At 42.1% G+C, this 25,190-nt stretch overlaps 1 long non-coding RNA gene across 3 annotated transcripts in view; it reads right to left on the bottom strand.

Annotated features, from left to right (window-relative positions):
* The window catches only part of LOC142405601 (uncharacterized), a 35,931-nt gene that overhangs the window by 9,202 nt on the left and 1,539 nt on the right, over window positions 1–25,190 (bottom strand). For 2 of the 3 annotated variants that reach the window (XR_012774242.1, XR_012774240.1), the window contains exon 3: window positions 21,273–21,391. This is a non-coding gene — a long non-coding RNA (uncharacterized LOC142405601). Of the gene's footprint in view, window positions 1–12,265; window positions 12,415–21,272; window positions 21,392–25,190 lie in introns of all 3 variants that reach the window. The other variant, XR_012774241.1, reaches the window with a different exon arrangement.

The following is a 25,190-nucleotide window of genomic DNA, read 5'->3' as shown; positions in this document are numbered from 1 at the left end:
AGTGAAAACAGGTTCTGATTTAAGAAGAGATGGAACAGCAAGATGCAATGTGTCAGAAATGTAATTGTATATTGTACGCTGATGCTCTGCTTGTCTTCAGCGTGTTGGAGGCTGAGCAAACGAGGAAGCTGATCACAGCGAGGAGAATCTTAACCCTCAAGAGTCCAATCTCACAGCTCTTATATACAGCAGTAATATTTCCCCCTTGTGTAATCAACAGGGCAATTTATGTTAGTTAAGAATTCACAGGAAGTAAATCCCCAAAGTATAGTTAGACTCACTGGGGCTGGAGGTGAGAGCTGTCTCTGAAAATTAGGCCATAAAGATGAAACCCACAAATAATATAGGCTGATATTGTCTTTAAGATGGACGAAAATCATCTGTTGAGAGTCCTCCCCACTGTGCAGGGTCCCTCTCAATGGCATATGAAGGCTGGGTGTCTTGCAACTAAATATACGTTGCAAATCTGGCTCCGAGTGCTGGTAACACCCATCCCTGCCTTACCATGTTCCAGCAGAATTAGCAACCCTGGTTCATCAAATCTCCTCATTACCTCCAAGGAGCTTGACTTGCCCCCAAGACAATCCTGACTTCTCTTGTAAGACAGCAGCCTCTTCCAGTCCCAGTCCCACCTGGTTCTTTTGCGCTTTGGTTGCCAAAGCCTGACATTCAAGCAGCTTGAGCAAAGGCAAAGAAATGTATGTATAAATAACAAATGAAAGTTATTTTGCAGTTTAAATGCTATCTCAGACATGAAGTTTGACAGCCCTGGTATTTGAAGGGAAGAAAGGAAAGGCAGGTTTTGACTGCTGTGATCCAGAATGGCCAACTTTTGGCTTCTTACAGTGTCAGCGGAGAAAGGCCGTGCCCAAGAAACGGAGGTTGCAATACCGAACGAGGGGTTACAGCGGCCAAGCTGGGTGTAGTCTGTGGTGATCATGCCTAAAGTACTAACAAAATCTCGTCATGTAGGAGGGCATTCATTTTACCCAAATTTAGTCTTCTAGATATCAAGCATCTAAGATAACCTTGGTACAGAGCCCATCTCTATAGGCAGTGGAGATTGGCCACCACTGAGGGCAATTATCACATCCTAAAAAAGGAGTGTAAGTTTGGTGGGCTGAACAGCTTTTGGAAGATACCTATCATTGACCACTGACTATAAACAGAGCCTAACTAACTGCATCAGATAAGGTTAAGTGGAGGATTCCAACCTTTTCCTCCTTAGCCCCAGGACTGATCCTCATTCACAAGACTACCCTTCTGACTAAGATTTATAACTCCAGCCTGTACCACATGGATGAGTACACTTGTAGAGAAGAGAGCGTACATTGCAAAAGAGGCCTCCTTGCCCAGAGCCTTTCAAAATCACCTGAACCACAATAACTTCAGTTTCTGCTCAAACTTTCAAGCATTGATGAGGTCCCCAGGTATCTCTGGAGTGAGGAAGGAGAGCTGAGCAGCCTGTTCAACCCTATTCTTCTCTACAGGCTCTGAAAATGGACTTCCACACTGACAGGAAAGTGGTTTCTTGAAACCCACTTGCCTTCCATCCTGCTCCTGAGGTTACTGCTGGTGCAGCAGTCACAGGCAGGTAGCTGGAGGCTCAGGCCACAATTTGGCAGCAGACACTCTTCTTCTCCATTCTCTCAGCAGTTAAATAATGGCTTGTATGCATAAGCTGTACTGCTTTAGCCATTCCAGCATGAACACAAACTGGTATAGCCAACCTGGAAAGGACATACAGGATATATGTCTACGCTGCACTAAAGAGCACTGAAAAAATACCTAAATTTGCTTTATAGGTTATCCCTGTGTCTCTTTTCACTGCTAAGTCAGAAAAATAGCTCATTAGTGCCCTACTGACAACAGCAAGTGAATTCTGATTGGAAAATAGATGCTTTAGTGAGCTCTGAGCGGGTTGCAGGAAAACATTGGAAAACTAACAGGTGCTTAATAATATTTGTGCTCTTATGGTTATAACCATACTGAGGAGGACCTGAGAGAGATTCTCACCATGCCAAAAAACTCAGCAACTATCCACATTGTTCAGAAATTAGGACACCTTGTATCTAGAGAGGAGTTGCATAATGGACTCATGAAGCTTCAATTCATAATGCTTTGCTACTGAACTGCAGTGCTCAGGAATGGAACTGTTCAGGAAAAGTCACCCAGAAGAGCCAGTACATTGTTCCAAAGTATGCCTATTTACCGAGACAAGAATTAATGACTATGCTGAATAGGTAACAAATCCAAAGACAACAGGAAAAAATGGGGAAAAGACAAGAACTGAGCATTTAACTTGATAAACATCTCAGGAGGCTTGCCTGAGATTAGTTGATGAATACATGAGCTGGTTGGTGCTGTACTTATGTCAACCCCTACTTTTCTTCTAGGCTCTTCCTCTTAACCCATAATATGACAGGGTCATATTTATTTGGCGTTGTCCACAAGGCTAAAGGGCATTTGATGATGGATAAAAATAGAGAGAAAAACTCGAGAAATGCCATTTGCAATCTGAGGGAGGAAATAACACAGTGACTCACTTTGAGAAGAGTGAACTTTCCGAGCCACTACAAGACTCTCTCTATCCCTTTACCTGGAGTTCTGATGTAGCTGGTCATTGCTACAAAACATTGCCTATGGAGGATTCTGACTTGCAGTGGTACAGGAAAATGAGTTGGAGGGAAAATCAAATCAGGTCATGTATTCTTCTCTTGCATTCATGTTGCCAAAGGAAAATATGAGCGAAACATGCAAAACCTCACAGGAGGCCTCTGGTTCCCTACAAATGGCTTTGAGCTTTGCACTAGTATTGTTCTGCAAGTCCTCCATTGTATATGACGTGGTCGTGTCATCACAAGCATGTATTCTACATGCTATAGAATACAATTATTAGTTCCCTCAAAATTCCCTACTGTTGAAGGCTTTGCTTTTCCTTTAAAATTGCTCACAGGCTTTGAATGCACAGAGTGCCCTGTGTCTGACTTTACTACTGCATTAGACATAGTCGGGGCAGATCTAGGGATATAATGGGACAACAGACTGGCTGGTATGTGCACAGATTTGCAATTGCTCCTTCTTGCCTCTTCTGGAAACAATGGAGGAGCAGAAGCAGCTGGTATGCAGAGGAGATGAAGCGTAACATCTCTCTAGGAGTGCCAACTGCCCAAGCACCTCTGGACCTGCCAGTCCTGGGCTGTATGCTGGTGAGAGCAGGCAAGCTCAGATGGCCGTTTTCGAGGCTGTAGTCTATTCCTGTCTATACCATTTGTTACTATTGCACAGCATGGGCATCATGCTTCGGTCCATGGAGTGTTGTTTGCTGTGCATTGCAGCGCTTCTCCATGTGTTGCTTCTGAAAGTGGCAGCAATGATGCTGATAGAGCTGGGTGTTGTAAGCTGATTGACAGCCTTGTAAGCCAAATTTGGCCCTTAGTGTGTTGCAAGGGGAAAACACACAGCATGGAAAGCACCAAATTGCGGCTTACACAAAAAGGCTTAATCAAGAAACATCTTTCTCCGTGTCCTCAGCTGGACTTGCTGGCTTCATTGACTTTAATGGAGTTATTCCAGCCTGCAGCAGCTCAGAATACAGCCCACTAAACTATGCATTGCTATGTAAAACTCCTGTAAGCGGTACTTATTTTCTCATTTCTTGGTTCTGCCATCTGGCACAGCCTTCTTGTATCCTTCTCCATTCACTATCCTCTGAAAACATCTTTTGTGTTGTCTATAGACATGTCACTTTTCCCTTGCCAAATATTAGCTTTATGACTGAACACTTCTGATTCCTTTGGAAATCACTCCACAACGTTACCTTCTTCCCCCTGACAACACCCCCAGGTGTCTATTCTGCAATGTTGTGTTGTGTTTCCAGATGCAGTATGGGTTAAAAGAATACAGCTCCAGTTTTGCAAACATTTGTGCAGCTTCACAGCTTTAATGGCTCCCGGTGACTATAAATAATAAAGGGAAACTAAATAACTCACTCCTTCCTGTGAGTCACATGTAGGTTGGCTACATTTCTGAATTCACCTCCTCAGAGAAGAAGCTTTGCCTCCTTTATAAGATAGACACATATCATCCTGTGATGGCACCGCAGGGTCAGACTGTAGCTGATGAGAAGTCACGGATGTACCAGAATGAGATGTTTAAACGGAAAACTCTTGTGATTGATACAAAACACAGTCTCCCACAAAGGCCTGTGCTCATCCTCTGAGGGATGGGATTAGGAATTCTCCTGCAAAGATTCCCCCATTTAATTTCCTTTGACTGGATAGCTACAGGAGGTTGTTCCTGAAGATCTAGACACAGAACTCCAGGAAATCTCCCGGGCTTGCTCTCCACCCTCAGTTTTCTCTGACTTCAGGGACACTTATGGTTGTCCACCCCTCTCAAGAGTCAGTGGCTTTGGACTTTGGACTTTCAGGCTTTGGCCTCTCAGGCTGATAAATAATCTAGATGATAGCCTTCCTCCCTCGGAGTGAATGGTAACCTGCTCCACAAGTGGCCCCACTGATGTCAGCGGGAGTACCTAAGAACTAATAGCCCCTTTGCAGTGGTCGAGGGCAGCAGATTCTGATGAAAAATTACATCAGATTTAACTTTTTCCATTTTGAAGGGTAACAACTAGCTCCCTCCTTCTCATTGGGGCTTTGTGGACTAAGGAAAAAGAAAAAGATTTTCTAACTACACATAAACACCATCTCAACCAGTTAAGTGTAGAGTACTCATCCCACTGAAACTACAACAGGACTTCTAACAGGACTGCACCAGTTGGCCTTCATGGCTTTGTTCTCATGGCTCCCAGGATCCTGCACACAAGTTTGGAAGGATGGTTAGGACGGAAGGAAAGACATGGCCAGGACCTGGTTCTGAAGCCTTCAAGCACTGAGGTTAGAGGGAGCTTTGCTTTCATCAGAGATAAAATATTTGCCTAGGAAGAACTTGTTGGCTAATGATTTCACGAGTGAGAGAAAGGTAATCTAACACAGATCCCTGAAAACTGATCTCTTCTGCCAAAGACCATTTATTGGTCCTGGATCAGACACTATTTGCTGCCATCATGAAGGATTTGTGAACAAGGTAATTATCCCACCCAAAAGAAGACAATTTTTTTGGTGTGGCTACACCATGTCCACCCCAGGTATAGCAGCTCTTCAGAAAGAGGTAATTTACTAGTAATTTCAGTCAGTACTGCTTGTCGCTCCCTGTGTGATCTTGCCTGCTTTTTGGCTAACTCTTGACCCCTGGGAAGAGGAGGGCAACAACCACAGCTCCCTCTCCAGGCCCAGAGTGTCATGGTATGGAGCACTGAAGGAATAAATAGGCAATCTTAATGGCTCCCCCATCACTTACAACTGCAGCAACAGGTTTACTTTTTCCTACAGATACCACTGAGTGGATAGAAAATATATTAAAAGGTTCTACATATCAAAAAGTGCTGCTGAGCTCTTCTGTCTTTGAGACACACCTGAAGAAATGCATTGCTCTGGTTGGTACCTATCAGCAGATGGTTAGCAAACAGGAAAGGTGGGAAGCAGATGCATCAGGGTGAAGCTTTTCAGTGCTGCTCTGACCAGAAGAGTTAAGGCACAGCACAGAGAGTTACTTTGAACCTTCAGTTCTCATGGGAGCGGGAAATGTTCAGCAGCTCTTGGGTGGTCCTCAGCATGTTTCAAGACCAGGGGCTTTTTTTAGGATATAATGTATGGGTTGAACCACTTAGAATGAATAAACACCAACTCAAAAATAAATTGTGAATGTAATGTGCAGGGTAGGTGACCTCTAACAGCAAACAAAGCAGAACTTTTGATCTTAAGACAAGCTGTTTCTCCCCTGGAGGGTGTCCTTTGATTCAGCCTGTGTTTGTAAAATTATTAGAGAAAATGAGATATATTGCAAAGGATCAGGAGCAGCAAGAACCAAGCACAGGAGAAAACATTTAAACACAAAGGCTGGGGTGGCAGAGGGGCCATACAGAGAGAGAGCTCTCCTCCATTTCACTGGTGCTTCTTTCCCACTTGTAAATACACTGCTGGGAGATTAACTGAATGAAGTAAAAACAAGGGTGGGATGCAAAAAGAGGAGCTGTGACTTATTTTTTATGACTCCCTAATAACTGACTGGCAAGCTGGCGTAGTGAATCACTAAATGCCATGAATCATTTGCAGACCAAGATCAAAGAGTAAAGAGGACGTAGTTCACGTAGTTGGGCATTTGTGCAGGGCTTTGACTACCTGAAGCCTTCAGAAAACCATTGGTTTTTCTCTTCTCGTCTCTAACCTCTTTTCACCTATGTTTCCTTCTAGACTCAGCCATGTGCTTGTTAGTCTACCTTGCCTAGTTCTTACTTCATCATGTTAATCAAGGAGCAGAATTTCAGCTCGTTTCATTTGTTTTTTACCAAGAGGAAATCAAGCCTAAGGATTTCTATTATTTTTTTTTCCCTTCCTTCCAAGTGCTGAACCTTGTATTGGGTGAAATAGGAAAAAATCTCCTTTTGGGAAAAATAAGGATTGACTGGTCCTGTGCCTGATCCTATTTCCTATTTTGCCTCCATCTGAATATAGTGTCTTGTAATTGGAAGACCTATGGAACTGGCAATCAAATTATTCTAGTGTATATGCAGTTCAGATCCAAATAGCCAGATATGGGCATCCCATAAACATAAATCAAATAAATATGTGCAGCAGGAGAAATTCATCTTATCCAGATACCCAGAGCTGACAAAATATGTCTGAGACCTCTACTAAAATGAAAGTATGATGCATAGCAAACAGCTTGGAGAAAGAGTAGCAATCAATACATTCAAGACAAGAAATGGAAAACAGGGCTGTAAATTTAAGCATCCCTAATGCCACAATACTTCTGAAGCAAGTTTGATAGACCTCTGGTGCTTTTATGGATACAGCAAAGTCATGCCTGAGATTTTAAAAATCCCCACTGAAGCTGCAATTCTGTCAGAGTCTAAGCTGACCTAGGTTGCTGTTACTTCTTGACCTGCCTCTCTGCCCCACGACACTGCTGGCTGGATTTTCTGTCTCTCCCTCACACTGACAAAAACATACCTAATCCTGCAGTGAGTTGGTTCAGAGAGCTAAATTGGAAGAAAATGCTTCTTACACCCCCCCCCCCCCCCATGAAATTAGTTGCTAGTTTCTTTCACTTAACTGGCTCACTGTATGATCAGACAAATATCAGTGAAGAGAAGAATGGAGAGTGCATCTAAGGAAAGGTGGAGGGCAACCCCACCTTAGATCATACTAAACTGCTGTGGAATTGCAGCTTTAAGCACACAACCCCACTCCCAATCATGCATATGTATGTATGTGGAAGTTTCAAAAGACCTACACATTCACTTTACTGCAGTTGCGTATCTTTACTTTGATACAGGACTCTTGAAACAGTGGGTCCACTTGCTCCATGAGTTAACCACATGGAATCACCATACTCTTTGGCATTTAAACTTCCATTAAAGAGCAAAAAATGCTCCTATCCATCATGGTTGTTCAGGAAATCTTCCTAGTAGGACCCAACTGTGCAGTGTTTCCTTTCTTGAGTCTGAAAATAAAGTGAAACAATACTGACGAGAGAGGTAAACACTGTCCAAACTGCTTGTTTCCATTCAGGCTTTGACTCAAAACCTTATTGACACCATTATAAATGTCAACATTTGATACATAATACATGAATGTATTTTAGCAGATGGAAAGGAATGGAAATGAATCCAAGATGCAGTTGAGGGTTTGGAATTGCTGGAAGGAGAAGGATGAAGAAAGGAGAGATGCCAAGAAGGAAGTAGAGCAGAAACAGAGAAAGGAAGATGGGAAGGAAGGGAAGAGACATCACTCCTACTGAGTTCTGCTGAATCAAGCACTAACAGAGTGAAAGAATAATAAACAGTGCATTATCTTCTGCAGCAAAAGATGAGGGTTTGCCTTTGCTCATTCTATGAAGCTCTCTTTGAGATGAGCAGGAATTGTGCTGTGGACAGAAGGCAATATGCTTGCCTGTATTCGTACCGTAGCCCATCCTCCATGCCCAGGCATAGATTTTGTTCTCCTCCACAGGATGAACAGGATACCCCCTCAGTCAGAGACAGCTTAACTAAAACACCCATTAACCACCTATTTTAGATTAACAAGAGTAACCCACTGCCTAAAAACCATAGCTATATCAATACTACAAATTGCACTAACCTTCTGAAAAGTTTTTTCATTACGTGTCCAGAGAAGAGCAACGAAGCTGGTGAAGGGTCTGGAGCACAAGTCTTATGAGGAGCAGCTGAGGGAACTGGGGTTGTTTAGCCTGGAGAAAAGGAGGCTGAGGGGAGACCTCATCGCTCTCTACAACTCCCTGAAAGGAGGTTGTAGCAACGTGGGGGTTGGTCTCTTCTCCCAGGTAACAAGTGATAGGACAAGAGGAAATGGCCTCAAGTTGCGCCAGGGGAGGTTTAGACTGGATATTAGGAAATTTTACTTCACTGAAAGGGTTATCAAGCATTGGAGGCGGCTGCCCAGGGAAGTGGTTGAGTCACCATCCCTGGAGGTATTTAAAAGACGTTTGGATGAGGTGCTTAGGGACATGGTGTAGTGGTGGTCTTGGTAGTGTTAGGTTAATGGTTGGACTTGATGATCTTAAAGGTCTTTTCCAACCTATATGATTCTGTGATTCTGTGAACTAAAAATTATGATCATTCTAGATTAAACAGATATGGGATGCTACCATTCATGACTCAGGCTGTAAAGAAATTCATACTTTTTTAAAAAGCTCATTGCTATGCAGCGGAAACACATGCAATAGGGATGAACTGTCTGCAAAATAGTCCTTCCAATCTGCCAATGATAACTATATTTTTAGGGTCTAATAAAAAGATGCCAGAGGACAAGATGAGAAAAAATGTGCAAGCAAAAGGTATACTTAAGATGTTGTACTCTGGGGACCAGTTTACCAAGAACTATTATCATTATCCATGTACCAAACAGGCACAGAGTGCGATTTTCAGAAATCCTTTCACATTTTCTGAAAAGGAGCTTCTATGAATCTTCTCTTTTCTTCTTCCTATGTTGTTTATGTGCTGAATATTCACACTTCTTTTCTTAGAAACACAGTTGATTTGTCCCAAAGTCTCTGCATTTAAAAGATAAGTGTATTAATTCATGATATTCGCTATTCTTGTGCTTTTCTTTCTCAAAATATAAAAGAACCACCACAATTCAATACTCAATGTAAATTTCCCTAGGAAAACAAGGGAACTTTTCTATTTCAGATCCTTGGTAGCTCCATTTTCATAGAGCAGATCAGTTTGCTTTCGGTCTCAGAATTGCTTATCTAGCCTTCAGCAAGTGCTATGCACAAGCATAAGTCTGACAAACTTGATTTATGTTAAGAAATAATTTTTCTGTTGTCATAGAAACCACTGCAAGATGATCCAGGCATGAGTAAAAAGTAACAACGATAAGCAGGCTGCTGGTTTCGCCAGTGGAATCGCCCTTGTTGTTGATGTCCCACCAATAATTTCCTTGCCCCCTTGGACAAAAAGGGCAAAAAGATGGTATCTGGAGGGATGGCTGAGAGAAAAATTTACCTAGAGGGTGGCTTCAGTATCATAAGGCAGGCACATTTCCCAGTCCAGAAGAGGGTGTGCAGCCAGCACAACTTCTCCTGCAAGGCTGCAGCATGGGGAGCAAAGTAAATGTTTCTTTCGAATAGGGAGCGAAACCGGACTAGAAGTCCCCCAAGCCTGTTCTAGACACCTCCAGTGCCACAGTGGAGAGAGATGGAATAATTTGCTGCTCTTATGCCAGGGGTTTGCTTCCATCAGCATGAATGAAGCATATCCACATTTTAATGTTTGCACAGCTCTTGGCACTGTGCTATGCATAAACAATTTCTGCTTCAGTAAGAGGAAGCATCCACCTGGACAGTAACAAATATAAGGGAGTAAAAGAATGAATGAACGCTGATCACCATGACGTGTTCATGTACAAGCGTCTTCACCCACCCCAGCACTGCCTGCCCACGAGCTCCATGCCACAGGGTAGGCAATTACACCCTGCCCGATATAGATGATCATTGTCATTTTTATGCAATGAGAGCACAGGAATGTATACTGTGTACAACACTTACACTCTTATCTCCACCATCAGTCATTGACATCTGAGGGATGTTTATCCCCAAGATTTACAAGGGCAATGAACATTGCTAGTACTTGCCACTACAGCTGTCAGACTGACTTGACGTTCTTTCCCAAGGGAAATCTGTTTCTGCATCTGCTACTGTTGGTTCAGCTTACAACAGGCTTTCAGCTAAAGGGTTTTTACTGTGGATCTGTGGCCTCACAAAAAGGCAAAAGGACAAAAGTGTTACTGCAAAAAAGTCAGAAAACCTGTAACGTTTTGTGCAGGCTTGGAGTTCCTCTAAGCAATGAATGGAAAAGCCAGAGGATTCCAGTTTGGAATGCTCCTCTGCTGCAATTAGTACTGGGAACAGTCCAAAAAGAGGATGACATGGATAGATTACAGCTTCTTTCTGCCTCTAATGCCCATTAGTTACAATATGTCAATAATTAGAAGAGTTTAGTGAACGAATATTGCCTCTTTTTCCGCTGGTGCACTGTCCAGGCAGTTTTATTTCCCCCCTATTATTTATCATTTGAAAATATTTGCCAGACAATCTCTCCAAGTCCTTTATGATCTGAAGCTTACTGATATTAATTTTGCAAGTGGCAGGTCTGGCAGGTCTGGCATTGCTTCTGATTCCTGATAAGGTGAAAGCAGCTTTTAGCACTGGGTGTGCCATGGATTGTGGAAAGTGAATTCTGAACTGATAGTTTCCAATATTCTCTGTCAAATGCATTCTTGTAGGCTTTCCATGCAGCTTTCTCCTTGTTAATAAAGAAAAAAAACCACAGAACACAAGGGGCAGGAAGACAGCTGAAGTAAACTTGCCTGATGATTTAGGTGTGTATTAGTGGACATTTTTGACAGTGGTCACTGGGGTCTAGTTACAAGAATCTGAATAGAAAGCCTGGTTATTTGCTTCTTTTCTCCAGATACATAAAGGTGCATGGAAAATGAAAACAGAACTTAATTATTGTCATGATTATTGTTGCTAGATTATAAGAAAGTGCCTATCTGCCACTTCTTCCCTATGTGCACATGTACACATCTCTTTTTTATGTTCACTGCCTGTCCACAGCTTGTCTTATGCATGCATCTCGTTATGTCTCATTATCACATTTCATTCCCATGCTCTTTATAGTGCAAAACAAGGTGTGTATTTGGTTATGAAAATGCTGGAGGGGGTGAGGGCGTTTTTGCATGGGAGATGCTGTATTACCATGTCAATCATTGCTCTTTCTCTTTCTTAGTCTTTGCAGATTCATCCTGGATGAGCCTCAACTGGGATGCTTCTGGCCACTGGGGAAGCTGAGATTTAGATAGCAAATTCTCAGCCCAGGTCCACTGGCATGTGATTCACACACTGTTATCAAACTTGCACTGAGGGGCCCAAAGCTTTCTTCCCACCATGCTGAAAATCTGGTTTAGAGCTAAGCATAACTTATGGGTTGCTGGGGGAAGATTGTCTTTCCCAGTTGAACTCCTTCACTCTGGGCCTACATATAATCCCCTTTTTTTTTTTTCCAGAAGAAGGGCTGTTGTCTACTAACCAGCCTAGTTACCAAACAAGGAGTAGGGGAGGGAGACCGTAGGATGCTTCTCCATCCAGCATTATAGTACCCACTGATGCTGGCCGGGCATGCCATTTCTACATGTCATCTAGGCTCCTGCTGCAGTTTGTCCCCTGTGAGTGTGAGTACTGAAGAACTTTCTGCTGTTGTGGCCTGCTGCTGAGATGCTCCTTGCTTTCTCTTTTGAGGTGAACTGTGAGTTTTGACCTATGATGTTCAGCAGGAGATATCACTAAACATTGGGACCTGAAGGCTGCCAGGGTCTCTTGGAGGAAGCTTTCTTTTTTTGGAGGCAGCAGGGTGTGCAGAGGGAGTATAGTGGGAAAGACCTAGGCGCCTTCCCCACGAGAGAGGAACAAGAATGGGTGGAAGCAGAAGAACTGCAAAAGCAGCATGGCAGCATGTCTGCTCAGAAACAGTAAAACAAACCCCATTCAACTGGAATAGCGATGGCTGCTGAGCAGCGGTGGTTGCTCTGACCCGAGGTGTAGGCAACTTGTGTTCAAATGCATAACCTACGCTCCCCAAAAGGCCGTGATCCCCGAAATAAGCGCTGACGTCACGTACATGCTCAGATAGCACTGCCTTGACTGCTGCGTCCTGGGGTAATTGCAGATCCAGCACATTCACCAGCTGTTGGTAGAGGCTCCATTTAGGAGAGGTGGAACAGGAGAATGGTTGTAGCATTAGGGGACAAGTCGCAGCAGCAGGCAGGTCTGTGGGAGAGAAGGGGTGTTGCGTTTGCTGGGATATGAATATAAACCGTGCTGCTGCCAAATCAAACTGTTCCCCTCGTTTGTTTCCTTTTTTCACAAATAACCAGTGACTTAAAGACAGAAAAAGATAATAGTACGCCCTCCTTTATATTCTAGAGCATCACCCTTCTCCCTGCTGTTTGGCACCTTGCCCATTTCCAGCAGGCACTTTCAGATGCAGATTTCTCCCTCAATAGGTATGGCGGGGCTCTTTGTCCTCATCTTCCCCCTACCTTCATTAGGGGCTCTGCTGTTGGGGCCCGTCCTCAGATATCAGAGGGAACAGGGCCGGGTACGAAGCAGAGCAGAAAAGGCCCCCTGAATACTGATTCATTACCATACAAATGGAGGAAGACCCTAGCTATGCAGAAGGGTGGTATCTTTATAAAGCATGCGTAAATACCACACAAAACAATGATTACACAGCGCTTATGCACCAGTTAAAATTCATCCTGGACAGGCTGGATAACACATATCCATATACGCTAAAATGGATTCGCTTAGGATCTGCAAATGGTTTATAGATGTCTCCTGAGATAGGGACATTGCCTGGGGCATGGTGGACATATCTGTGCAGTAACATATCAGCAAGCCGTGACAAGAAGACAGATTAGGACAGCAACTCGAGATGATCCCCCATTTGTCTGTGTCTGTGTGGCTCAAAGGCCAGCCGTCCCTGAGGATTCACTTGGGGACCTAGCTGGGTGCTATGCCCAAATCCCTGATGTGCCCACAAATATGGACTGGCTTATCTGAGTGTTTCCTTTGCACTGCACTAGGCTGGGTTATAACCCTAAATCCTTGCGCTGTCGACAGTCACGCTGGCAACCTGGGGGGGGACATTTTGCAGGAAAACCATTTTGATAGCTCTAGTTCCAGTTGTGGTCCATTGGAAACGAATGACAGAAAAGCTTGGATTAGTATAATGCTGGGGGTTGTGGGATATACCCACAGCAGCTCCAAAACGAAACACAAATGACAGCTAAAGTGCTTGTACAGTTCTTCCACCTCAGTTCACCCGTCCTCCTCTCTCACAGGAAGGGGGACTAGGATGGAGACGGGTGATGGCACTTAAATGCAGCCCTGCAGTACGGCTGCACATGCTCTCGCTGGGTCTGCTGCTCACTTGAGTTAAACCTACAGCAGAGACAGATCCTGAGGGGCTAAACCTGAACAATTAGGCCTAATAAAACTTGGTTAATCAATGTTAACTTTTCTTGCCACCATGGAAACATTTGCTGGAGGCATTATATAATGTCTACCTACACAAATAGCCACACAACATGCTGCATTCGCAACCATATAATTACACTTTCCAAAATAATGTATTGTAGCCCTCTAAACACCTGAACAGGTAGGTAACAAATACTTTGATGACAAGTACTCTGGAAGGACTTCAAAAGCACTACCTGCTGTGGAGAAGAAGAGGAACTAACCACCCTTTCTAGATCCTCTTTGATTTGGGGAGGGGGGAGCAATCTCCACGTTTCTTTGAAAATCAGCATAAGGCAATACAGCCTATAGAAATCTGCATTCTGTCCTTTCAGGTTCTCACTTTTCAGACATATCCATTTGCTGATATGTAAAATACATGTAAGCCTCCCAATAACAACTATGCTTTCAGACCTTTATTAACCAGTTGAACTAGGAGATTGGCATATCCCAGATCTGGAAGAGGAGAATAGGGAAAAGATCTTATGAGGTCCGTGAGAACCAAAATTTGGAATATAATTCAGGATTTCTTGCAAATGTTGACCAATTGACCTGTCCATTGAACACGTGCCAGGCTGTAGCCTCATTAAGAGATTCCAGATTAATCATATGCCTCTGAGAAAGGCATTTTAGCGAGCTTTTTCTGCAAAGGCTATTGACGTGGTTCCAGTTATGTTGGACTCTGGCAAATACAATGGCAGGGCTTTTAGCACGTGTGTTACAGAAAGAGGTGAAGAGGTATGTCAGGCTAGTTTAACCACAATTTCAGCACCAGTCTGGCTAAATCTGTTTCTAAATCAATCTAGTTCTGCTACCTCCGTGACCAAACCACGCACAGAAAGGCCTTAAGAACTGAAACGATAAAACCCCAAGGAACAGCAGTTTATAATGAAAACAACAGGGCTGATGATAATTAAACTTCTACCAACGGTCTGAGTTGGCAGTCAGCTCAGTTAGCAAACAGTAATAGAGAGAGAGAGTCCAAATTCTTTACTGTCTGTCTGTGGGACCGATCAGCCTTGAAAACATTTCACCCTACCTCTCTAAAATGGGGTGAAAGGCTCTATTCAGGCAACAGGCAAAGCTGTTTCCATTTGGCATACTCCTCCTTTCTCATGAGTTTCCTCCTAGTGATTATTAAGGAGCTGTTTTATATAAACCCCCCCACCCCATTTGCCTTTGGACTCCCAGCTCATTCTTGTCTCATTACTTCTGTTTTGATGCCCACAAGACATTTTAATAAGAATTAATTTCCTACCTGAGAAAGCCCTAATATGTACCGCACAGTGATGTTAATGAAAAACAGTAGATGCTGTAGCATCTGATTCCTGGGATTTTGTAATTAATTGTGACAGCAGCATTAACCGTAAATACCTTTGTTTTACGTCAGCTGCTGATTGACAAAATATTTATCTATTTTCTTCCAGTACAGGTAATTTTTATAAATCCACAGGTGAATTCAAAAGTGGCTTCTCTAGCCACTACCATCTCTACATGATAAAGTATCCCCACGACTCATTTTTTAAGATATATCCTGCTATATATGAACTTACAGGGTATTTTTGCAGGAATATTTATTGCATGTTCTGTGCTTCACGGCTCTGCTTAGCAGGCTAGCATTAGTGACAATTTTTTTTTGTGACTGGCATTTAAATAACTTGGATACCATGACTTCTGTAAAAGTTCTGTATTTCCAAAGCTCTTCTTATCATAGGGATCTAGTATAAAATGTATTGACCTTCTGTGCCTATTAATGTCCTTTTACTTACTGTTTGAGCTTCCTGCAATTTGTAATGTGTTTTATCCTGACAAAATGATAAAGAGGTAGAGAGTAGAAAGGGAGGAACTGAATCAACAATAGACAAAGTGACTTATAAGTTGCCCAAATAATCAAGCCAGATAGCTGAAAAACAAGGACAAGTTTCCTTCTGACCTACGCTGCTGCTCTCCAAGCATTGCACCCTCTTTCCAGTTTCTTCCACTGGGAAAGAATTCTTCATGTAAATAATTTTGGATTTAACGACATGTTTTTAATAGTTTTTAGCATCCTTATTCAGTATTACTTTTTCTCTTCCCTTTGCAAAACGCCCTTCATAAAAATGGAAGTGCATTAAGATTTCTCCTTCAGTCTCCATTGCAAATAGTGACCTGAATCAAAGACCTGGTTTGAGCGCTATTAGTAAAGGCATAGCAGATCAGGTGAGTTACAGCTGATGAAAACTGCATTGTAATTTTGTCAGAGCAAACTATCAGATCATCAAACATGATTTTAAATGAAGTATGAAGTCTGAAGGGATTCTGGAAAGAACCATTTTCAGATAAAGGCAAGGAGAATTACTGAAAATGTAAGGAGGGAGCCGCAAAAAAAAGGCTCTTCAGTTTCTTCACTTCAAGAGGGTTTATGTATTTGTGAATTTTCTAAAGCATGATTTTCCTCTACTGTCATTATCTAAAACACTGCACTCCATAACTGTCGTCGTGCATTTACATTTTTCTTTGTCGCTGAGGACAGCCAGCTTGAATCAGAAGCTATTCACAGCCAAATTCTGAAGTATCAGGATACAAACTCGGATGTGGCAATGGATTAAAGCAGGGCTGCTCCACCCCTTCTCCTAGCCTCGCAGGGGAGGGGGTTGAAGGGCCACACAGCAGCTCTTGAACTGCCAGTGTTCCCGACTGACATATTTTTTGCTTTACTGTAACACGTCAAGCTGTCCGTATCCCTCTGTCAGCTCCAGGCAGGGATGCCAGCCTCTTAAGATAAGGGCAACATGATGAGGCAAGGTTGGTAGTTGTGTCAGCCACCCCAGCTTAATCTGCTGCTGCATGGGTCTGTACACTGCCAAAACTCTGTCATTCCTGTCTCACGGGCAGCAATTGTTTGTAAAACCAGTCTACTGCTTTACAAAAGTTACTCCTTCACCTCAGCTTGGGGATTTGTCAAAGTTCTGAGTCACTAAAGGGCCCCATAGAGGCCTTGGGTTGTGGTCCCGCAACCCTTGCTGACAAGTAGCCCTCACTCACGCTGTTTGTATGAACAGGAGCGTTCCCTTCACTGAACTGCATGTCCTAAACACAAGGCAAAGGATCAGGTGGGGAATTTAATATTAAGCTCAGAACACTAAATGATTACCATTCAACCTAACTCACTGCTCCCCAGAATATATTTGAAATTTCATTAAAGTAGACCGTGTTCTGGACAAAGCAAGTCGGTGCTCTTAGTTGGGATTATACCTGTTATTGCCTAGTACCGTACTGAAAAAACATTGATTTTAATACACTCTGCAATGTTCCTAAAGGCTTAGGAACTAATGTCAGCTGAATGTACTCATACTGGATGTTCAATCACTGCACCAAATATGCTCTGCAAACTATTCACCTTTAAAATGTTAGTGGCACCTTCTTGAATAATTCACTACCACCAGATTACATGTCCTTTGGGTCCTCTTGAAAGTTGAAAAGGAAAGGATGGATGATATGATGACATGATATGATGACAACAATGCTGAAGTGATTTAATTCAGTGCTATTACTATACATTTGGAATTTTTTTCCCCATGTTTTTAAATTTCATCAGGGAATTTTCCTAAATTCCTGCATTCTTTTCTTGGCATTTCTTCCAGACTTTCATTTTCTTTCCCCTTTCCTTTCCTCTTTCCTTTGTCCCCTTCCTCTCCTTTTCCTCTTTCCTTTTCCCCTTCTTTTCCTTGTCCTTTTCCTTATTTTTCTTTTCTACTCTAGTCTATTCTACATTTTTGGTTTTACTATTCTATTATTTTTTATTTCAAGAAAATTCTAGACATGATACAGTTTTGCATGCTTTTGCTCCTAATAATAATTATGGGTCAAATTTTGCACCCTTTAAATTTGGGTGGATAAATTTGGTGTAATTCCACTGATATTAATGGAATTTAAACTGACATCAGACTCTAACCCTACATTTTAATGACTGATTTGCATGGTCTCAGCTGTGAGACAATTTGTCTTAAGCCCCCATTAAATCAGAAAATGAGTGTTTCTGACTGAGTATGCCAATCATTCTAGCTTATCTAGTGAAAGATGCCACATGCTTTCTCCTGCTCTAGCCTTATTTTTTGACAGCTACTTATGCTACTTATTGTCTAATTGGGCCTGCCAATCCTCCCTGTACGTCCCAATCTGTCCAGCCCAGACACAAGAGTCTGAAACGTTTTTAAAATCTGCATACGGTTGTTGATTACAAGACACAGGGAAAAAAAAATACAGCCTAGATGTGACAACATGCTTACTTTGATATGATTATTGTTCAGAAAAATAAAGAATTGCAAAAATTAAAAGAAGAAATTATATCTGAGTATTGGGGCTTTCTGACTATAAGGGGAGGAAGGGTACTATGGACAGGATGAAAGCCACATTTTCTTCTGAGGCTTTCACACTCGCAAGGCAGGAAGGGCTAAATCTTGCCATTTGTTGCTTGCTGTGCTGTGAAAAAGGAGGAGGTAAGAGCTATTCCCAGATAGTACCAAATGGTAGGAGATACAGCTTGCCGATGTGCCCCAATGCACAGTGTATGGTTTCTGGAGGAAGAGGATGTCCTCACATGTAGCAATGGCTGGTAGGTTAGGACCTGCTTTGCCTCCATGCAGAGAAACAAGAAGTCCCCTGTGCTGCATCCTGCTGTGAAATCTTGCTCGCCAACACCAGGATTCCCTCCGTGGAGGATACATCTGCTTAACCTTACGGTCGCAACTTGCCAAACAGCATGCCAGCATTTGGACTACAGTTTCTCAGTGGGGCTGGCAGAGCTCTGACATCTGCCAGGACCTGATCCAAAGCTCCTGGGATTCAATGGGGGAAAAATAGTCCATTGATCTCGGTGGCTTTGGATCTGTCCTTTTGCTCGTCTCCTTTGATGATTTATACAACACTGACATGCATATCTCACTTCTGAAGCACACAGAGCACATGGTTTTAATCTCACCATTTCCCTGGTGACAGGGAAGGAAGTGTGCTGGCAGCTAAGACACTGAAAAACACTCATTATTCTGTACGTTATTATTACTTTTTACTTCCCCATGGAAGGTAGAAATTACAACGAAAAATGGCAAATATTTTGTTTTACAGCCTTTGCCTGCCCTTAAAGGCACAGTAAAATATTACAAAGTGCAAATTTTTGTGCGTGTGGAAAAATGATGAGAATGTTTTGTGTCAAAATGGGAGGTAAGAGAACATTAACAACTAAAAGCCACTGCTAAACAAATAACTCCTTTCCCTAGGAAAAGCTCAGACAGGGAATCTTTTCGATGTACCAGGGAATTTTCTTCTCAGATTGGAAGGTGAGAACATTTCATCCTTCTCAAGTCTTCGTTTGTAACATCAAGATTACTGGCCCACTGGCAGCAGTGCTCTACTAGTGATGCTGCTCCGAACCAAGTCCTACAGCAACTGTGGCTACAAACCAAACTTGAAATAAGTCACAATTCAAGATTCCTCGTGTCCTGAAAAGCAGTTTTCAGGGGCAGGCAGGGGTTGCTACGCTGAGTATCTGGCTGCCAGACCCGGTACCCAGTGCAGTTCTCCAAGGGATGCCCCCACAGCACCCAAGTTCATGGAGCCAGAGCACCTCCTGCCCACTGGAGAGATCCACAAACTGACAGTTGCTTTCATAAAGCAGGAGGGATGCTTTGCTATGTATTTTTAGATTTTCATTCCAGTCCAACACCTTTTTCCTTCTTTTTTTTCCTCACTGGCTAGTGCAATTTTTTCAGCACTAGATGTCAGTGTGGACTTGTGATACCAGATTGCTCTGTATTTTTCCTTTAACAAGAGAAGAATTGCCATCCAGAATGAAACCAAGTCTCTCCAGCCTCATGATGTGCTTCCTACAAAACAGGTCTTTACTGTTTGAACTCCACGTGGAAAGTGTAGAACCGCATTCTGTCCTTGATTGGGATTAATACAGCTGCAAAAGGGCCCTATTTATTTTGTGATTATATCACATCTGAGTTAAAGAGGAGCTACCATGACGCTGGAGGAAAAGCTTTGTTTAGAAAATAATAGGGAAAAAGAAAAGGTTCTGAATTATCTTGATAAATTGTGACCCTGCTAAGGTAGCGTTGTACAGGTGCTCCACAGGGATGGTTAATCCAGTAACTAACAGTACTCATCTCAACAGGAACCTACTGACGAGACTGATTCTTTGCATTCCTATTGTCTAGAAACACATTGCATCATCTAGAAATGTTTTGCTACACCAGGCTGTTACAAGGACTATTCTAACTTGAACCTGGTTTATTATTTGCCTGGTATTTTCTGAATACTGAAGTGAAAGCAGCTTGGGGCAGAGCAACCGACCAGGAAGTGTATGCTGGCTTTCTGAAGTGGTGAAATGACTGGTTTCTATCACTCTTCGGAAAACATTTTGTTTCTTTAAGAAATTTAAGTCCCTCAGTCTAAATTGTGAGTGGTGCCTGTGCTGTCATGGGAGGGCTGAGGATGATGCATGAAGCACCCCGACTCCCCTTATTTTGCAAGCAGCAATCTAGAACAAGATACTGCTCCTCTTGCTTCTGCAGAAGTACAAACTGGGGAAGGGCAGAGCAGGGAGAGGAGGAAGCAGGTTCACAATTCTGATTTCTCATCTCTTACTTTCATGGGTTCCGACTTCTGTCAAGTGGATCTGAGCCAACATGACAGATGGAGCCTTTTACACCACCCTCATGCTTGGTTTACACCAGGCATGATGCACAGAAGCCAAGGCAGAAAACGCTTCTGGCAGATAACGCGAAGCGGAGCTCTCTGACATTCCTCCCGACTCGGTATAGTTGTGGCTGCGACCTAGGCCTTCAGAAAAATCCAGTTACGTGATTTTGTATTCTTCACTATTCATTATTTAATAAAGTATTACCCTGATACATACACTAGGACACCTTGCTTTTATTATACTTTAAGGTTGTTGCTGTCCCTTTGACTTCTGTTGCACGAAGACACTGCAACACATGTGTGACTGCCCAAACAGCTGCACTTAAAAGCCCTATGAGTAACTACCTAGTGCGTTTTCGTTTCTCATTATTAGGCTTATCAGTAGCAGACTGTAAGTAGGAGGCTATAGAATATTAAAAGAATAATGCTTAAAACTATCAATTGACAATATTAGCAGATACTGTGCAAAAATAAGGGCAAAGGTATTTTTTCTGTTGGATTCTGAGAAGTTAAGGTAATATTTGGCAGATAATACAGAACCTGAGCGAATACAAATTGTACTTGGCAAATCTAATGTCACATGGCCCTACCACCTGCTGTCATTCCTACATATTTCACTTTGTTATTGTTTCTGTAATACTGTTTTCCATTTACTCACCTCTTTCTATAGATGTCTAGCATTCAAGCAATTAGTACTGCTAATGAAAGATGTATCCTGTAAAAGAGCTTGTCTGCAATCAGCTTCTGAAGAGTAATTTACCTGTGTAATGTTCACTGTGTCAAGACTTGAAGGGCCTTCTTTATGAACTACCATGAATCGTTCAGATAAGGCTCTCTGTAAAGCCAGCTGCCTCTCTAGGTGCAGAAGGGTTTCATGGTCTCACACTCTACATTGCAAGGCAAAACAGTGTAATTCAGGAATATACCTTGAAAGACTATCATTATTTCCCTCTGCAGAAGGAAGGGGAGCTGAGGCGATCAACAGTCCTCCCCCAGCTCTTGAATCCACGTTCAGCTGGCATTGCTGGGCGCTGATACATGAGATCTGAAAACAAGAAAGAGTAAACATACTTCCCATCTGTTAGTTTGTCCTCCACCCCCTCTTCTTAGAAATCACAGAAACAGAAAAATTATCTGGATGGGACCTTTATATGTCAACTCATCTACTCTGGACTCCCATACCCACAGATCTGTGCATCACGCCTTGCCCAGATAATGTATTGATGTCACTTCATTTATGAATTGGTGCAAATGCCTTTAGTGTAGATATGGGCATAGTCTAAGCAACTATATAAGCAACTATTTGTCTTCTGTTATTCCTTGAGCGTGTAATAAAAATGGTCTGCACAGTAGCTTCTGAAGAAAGATCGTGTGGGGGGGCTATACTGCATGAAAGGTCAAGAAGCTACACAACGGGATAATTCACGCAAAGCTGATCACAAAAAACCCACCAACAAGTAAAGCTAACAGAGTTTATTGGAGAACCAGTAACAACACTGGCCTGATTATGCACTAAAATGGCAAACTCATATGAATGGCATTTGGAATTGCATCTGGTTACCTACAAAGGTACTCAGTGGCTACAATAATACAACTGTGAATGTAGAACAGCTTAGAAATTATTATGGTGAATACTCTTTCCTATTAAAATTGTTATACTAAAGTGTATTTCTTACAGTACTACTTTATAGCATGTGGTAATGGAGCGCACAGCACAAATTGCTGTTTCTTCAAGTAAGTTATTTCCACGTATTTCTTCCTGTACAAAATGGTCAATCAATAAGTCCAGTCAAAATGTCAGTTTACTTTTAAGACTATGTTATCTTTTCTGTGAACATCAGTTTTTTCTATGGGTAACTCCAGTGTACAAAATACAGCATACTGTTTACAGTGTGATAGAAACTTCAGAAAAGCATAAACTTCAAACAAAAGATAGATGGTTTTGAACAGAATTTTTATAAAGCAAGGATAAAATTCCTTATCCTTGTAAGCATCACCACACATTTCCAGAAAAATTTTAGGACCCAAACTTCGAGCTTTACAAGCTGCTTTTTTTTTTTTTCCATAGAGACTGATTACAACATGTTGCAGGACTGTTTTTCATACATCAGTGTAAGCATATGGGTAAATCTTCATAGGATTAAAGTCAATATGTACAAAGAGTTATTCAATGCAAATAAAAATCTAAGATACTGGAATAGGGTCTCCTACATCTCTTGAAATACCAGTTACTAGCTGGAGATACACTGATACCAAAATATATCTAAAAAAAGATGCCTAAGATGCCTACAGTAGGTTTATGTATAATTCCTAGTCACACTGACAGGGATCATATGGGACCTATTTCCCTTAGCTTGCAGATGCGAACATGTAACAGTCTTGTCTGCTGGATGGCTTACTCTAGCTGCAGATGTAAGGCATGTGTATTTTACACATCTTATTTTAGAGGGATAAAACAGCTCTGTTTTGCTTTCTCTATGAGCAACTGAACACTTTAGAAGTCTGTTTTCAGTGTCTGTGAAGAAATGGTGTGCAGCACTATTTATTTTAAACAGCTGAAATAGACAGTAACGTAAAAACTGCATTGATCTCTTCCAACCACAGTGTGCACCTCCAGTTTGGTATCTGCTCAGAAAAATCTATTGCCCAAACACTATTAGGAGCCCACACTAGCTATCATAAAATTAAGCTGTATGTTATGAGTGTGTGCCATTACTTTTTAAACCTTTCTCCTTTAGAAAGGAGTGCCTGATCAGTTCTGAACAGAACATAAACCTCCGGCTGGCTTTATTAGTTCAGGGTCAGATGCTTTTGTCAGAAATGAAACCTTGCTTCAGCGTCCTGTAAAAGCCACCAAAGAAGGGGGTAGGAGGGGAGAGGGGGGATGATCTGTCTGCATAGCTCACTGTTGAGCAAAATTCAGACCCCTGTTCCATTTATCAGTACGCATTTTCCAAAATGTCCAATATTATGAATTTACAGCTAATGTTGTATGCTTAGGGCACACCTGTCACCTGGTATTTTCAAGGAAACTGGTCAAGAAACAAGTTCATTATTTTCACTTGCTGATAGACAAGGTAGCGTAACCAGAACTGGAGGTATGCAGCTTATAACAAAGAACAGTGAGTATATTTGCCTGTCTAAACCAGTTTTTTTCCACTATCCTGGACAAGGAACAAGAAGGTTAGTTCCTATTTCATGGTTATTTAAGTACGAGTAGGATTCCCTAGATATGTTTCTACAGGAATAACAGCATTCACCCATATAGGCCTATAGAAGTAATTTTTTATATAACTATCTGCTTTCCACTGAGTCCTTGAGATCTGTGGAAATACGGTCAGCAGCAAAATGTTCTACTTTCTCCCTGCACTGTTTCCTCTTGTCACTGGTTATTTTCTATGCTGGGTAGGAAATTGAAATTTTTATGCAAACTACTTCTGGAGTGCATTAATGAACAAATGGGTGGAGGTTACAGTGCCAGGTACTTGCCTCTACAAGACTTAATGGCTAGTAGACAGTCATTTGTTAGAAGAAATGTTAGCTTGAAAACTTAACTGTACTGTTGGCTATATAAAGCAAATTTCCATATGCAGAAAAATTTCTATTCAACCATTTTTAAGAGGGACCGGGAAGGATAGAGGGGAGAAAGCTGGCTCAGAAGCATGTCACATTGCGTTTCTGAAGATGTAGGTGTTCTTTGAGGTATGTGCCCTTTTTAGACTCACACTTGATAGTGAGAGAGCTGCAAATATATGTCCTAGATGCAAAACAAAAACTGAAGCACCCCAAAAAAAGAAAAAAGAAAATCATATTGCACTGGGAACAGCCATTCTCTCTGAGAAGGGAACACAGGCTGTCCTGTTGTTGTGACTTCTTTTCTGTGAAATATTCTATGTTGTTAAAGGTAGTTTCTGATTGTAAGGCTGAGTAACTGTTTGGATGTCTTGAGAGCTTTTTTTTCCCCATAGACTTTATCGTTTAATCCTAAATTGAATAAAAGGTTATTCACAGCCAAATATAACCTGTATTTAACACCTGCTCAACTCTTAGATCCACTGCAAAGAAATTACAGCAAGAACTGTGGTACTGTATAGCAACGTACTACTACATTTTCAAAATGCTGTTTATTCTAGTAGCTGACCAGCTCCACTAGTACTCAGTAGTGGAAATTTTAAAAACTCCATAAAACTTGGAGCATGCTGTCCTTTAAACCTGCTCCGATAGGGCTGAACATGCCACAGGCATTCTATGAGCAGCAGAAATTATGAGTCATGTTTGCAACATCCTTTGCCCATGCAGATTCTTGGAATCTAGCAACGTCGGAATTCCTAGGGTAGCTTTCCCTTCTGTGGGGACATTAACAGGATATCTATCTTCTACATAACCGCTTATTTTCTATACTGTTAGTGTCCCTATACTGTTAGAGAGATTTGGCTGAAGCTGGCCAAGGGTTTCAAAAGTAACTGGTGGTAGAACAGACAGTATATTCACACTAATTTTCTTTCTGTAGGAAACTGAACTAGAAAGTGCTCATGCTTGATCTACCTTGGGGTATCTACCACTGGTAGCAGAGACTGCAGTTTATAATTCACAAGTGGGGATGGCATAGCTTGGGACGGCAGATTATCGACCCCGGCTGTCTGCCCAGCACGCAGCACACAAAAGACCAAGCTGTTCATGAGGCAGCTGTGGAATCACTGCCTCTTACTGAAACCAGCAACGGTTTACAGCAGCATCCTCTAAATAGGGTTCAGATTATTCACAGAGTGTCTCAGCTATCCAGAAAAGCAGTGTCAGAACGAAGAGTTAGGGCTGGTAACCTCCTCTGCCATCCCCAGCTATGG

Source organism: Mycteria americana, chromosome 2 (genome assembly GCF_035582795.1).
Source record: "Mycteria americana isolate JAX WOST 10 ecotype Jacksonville Zoo and Gardens chromosome 2, USCA_MyAme_1.0, whole genome shotgun sequence".
Lineage (NCBI taxonomy): Eukaryota > Metazoa > Chordata > Aves > Ciconiiformes > Ciconiidae > Mycteria > Mycteria americana.
The sequence above is the reverse complement of the archived record's forward strand: the minus strand, read 5'-3'. Positions and strand labels throughout refer to the sequence as shown.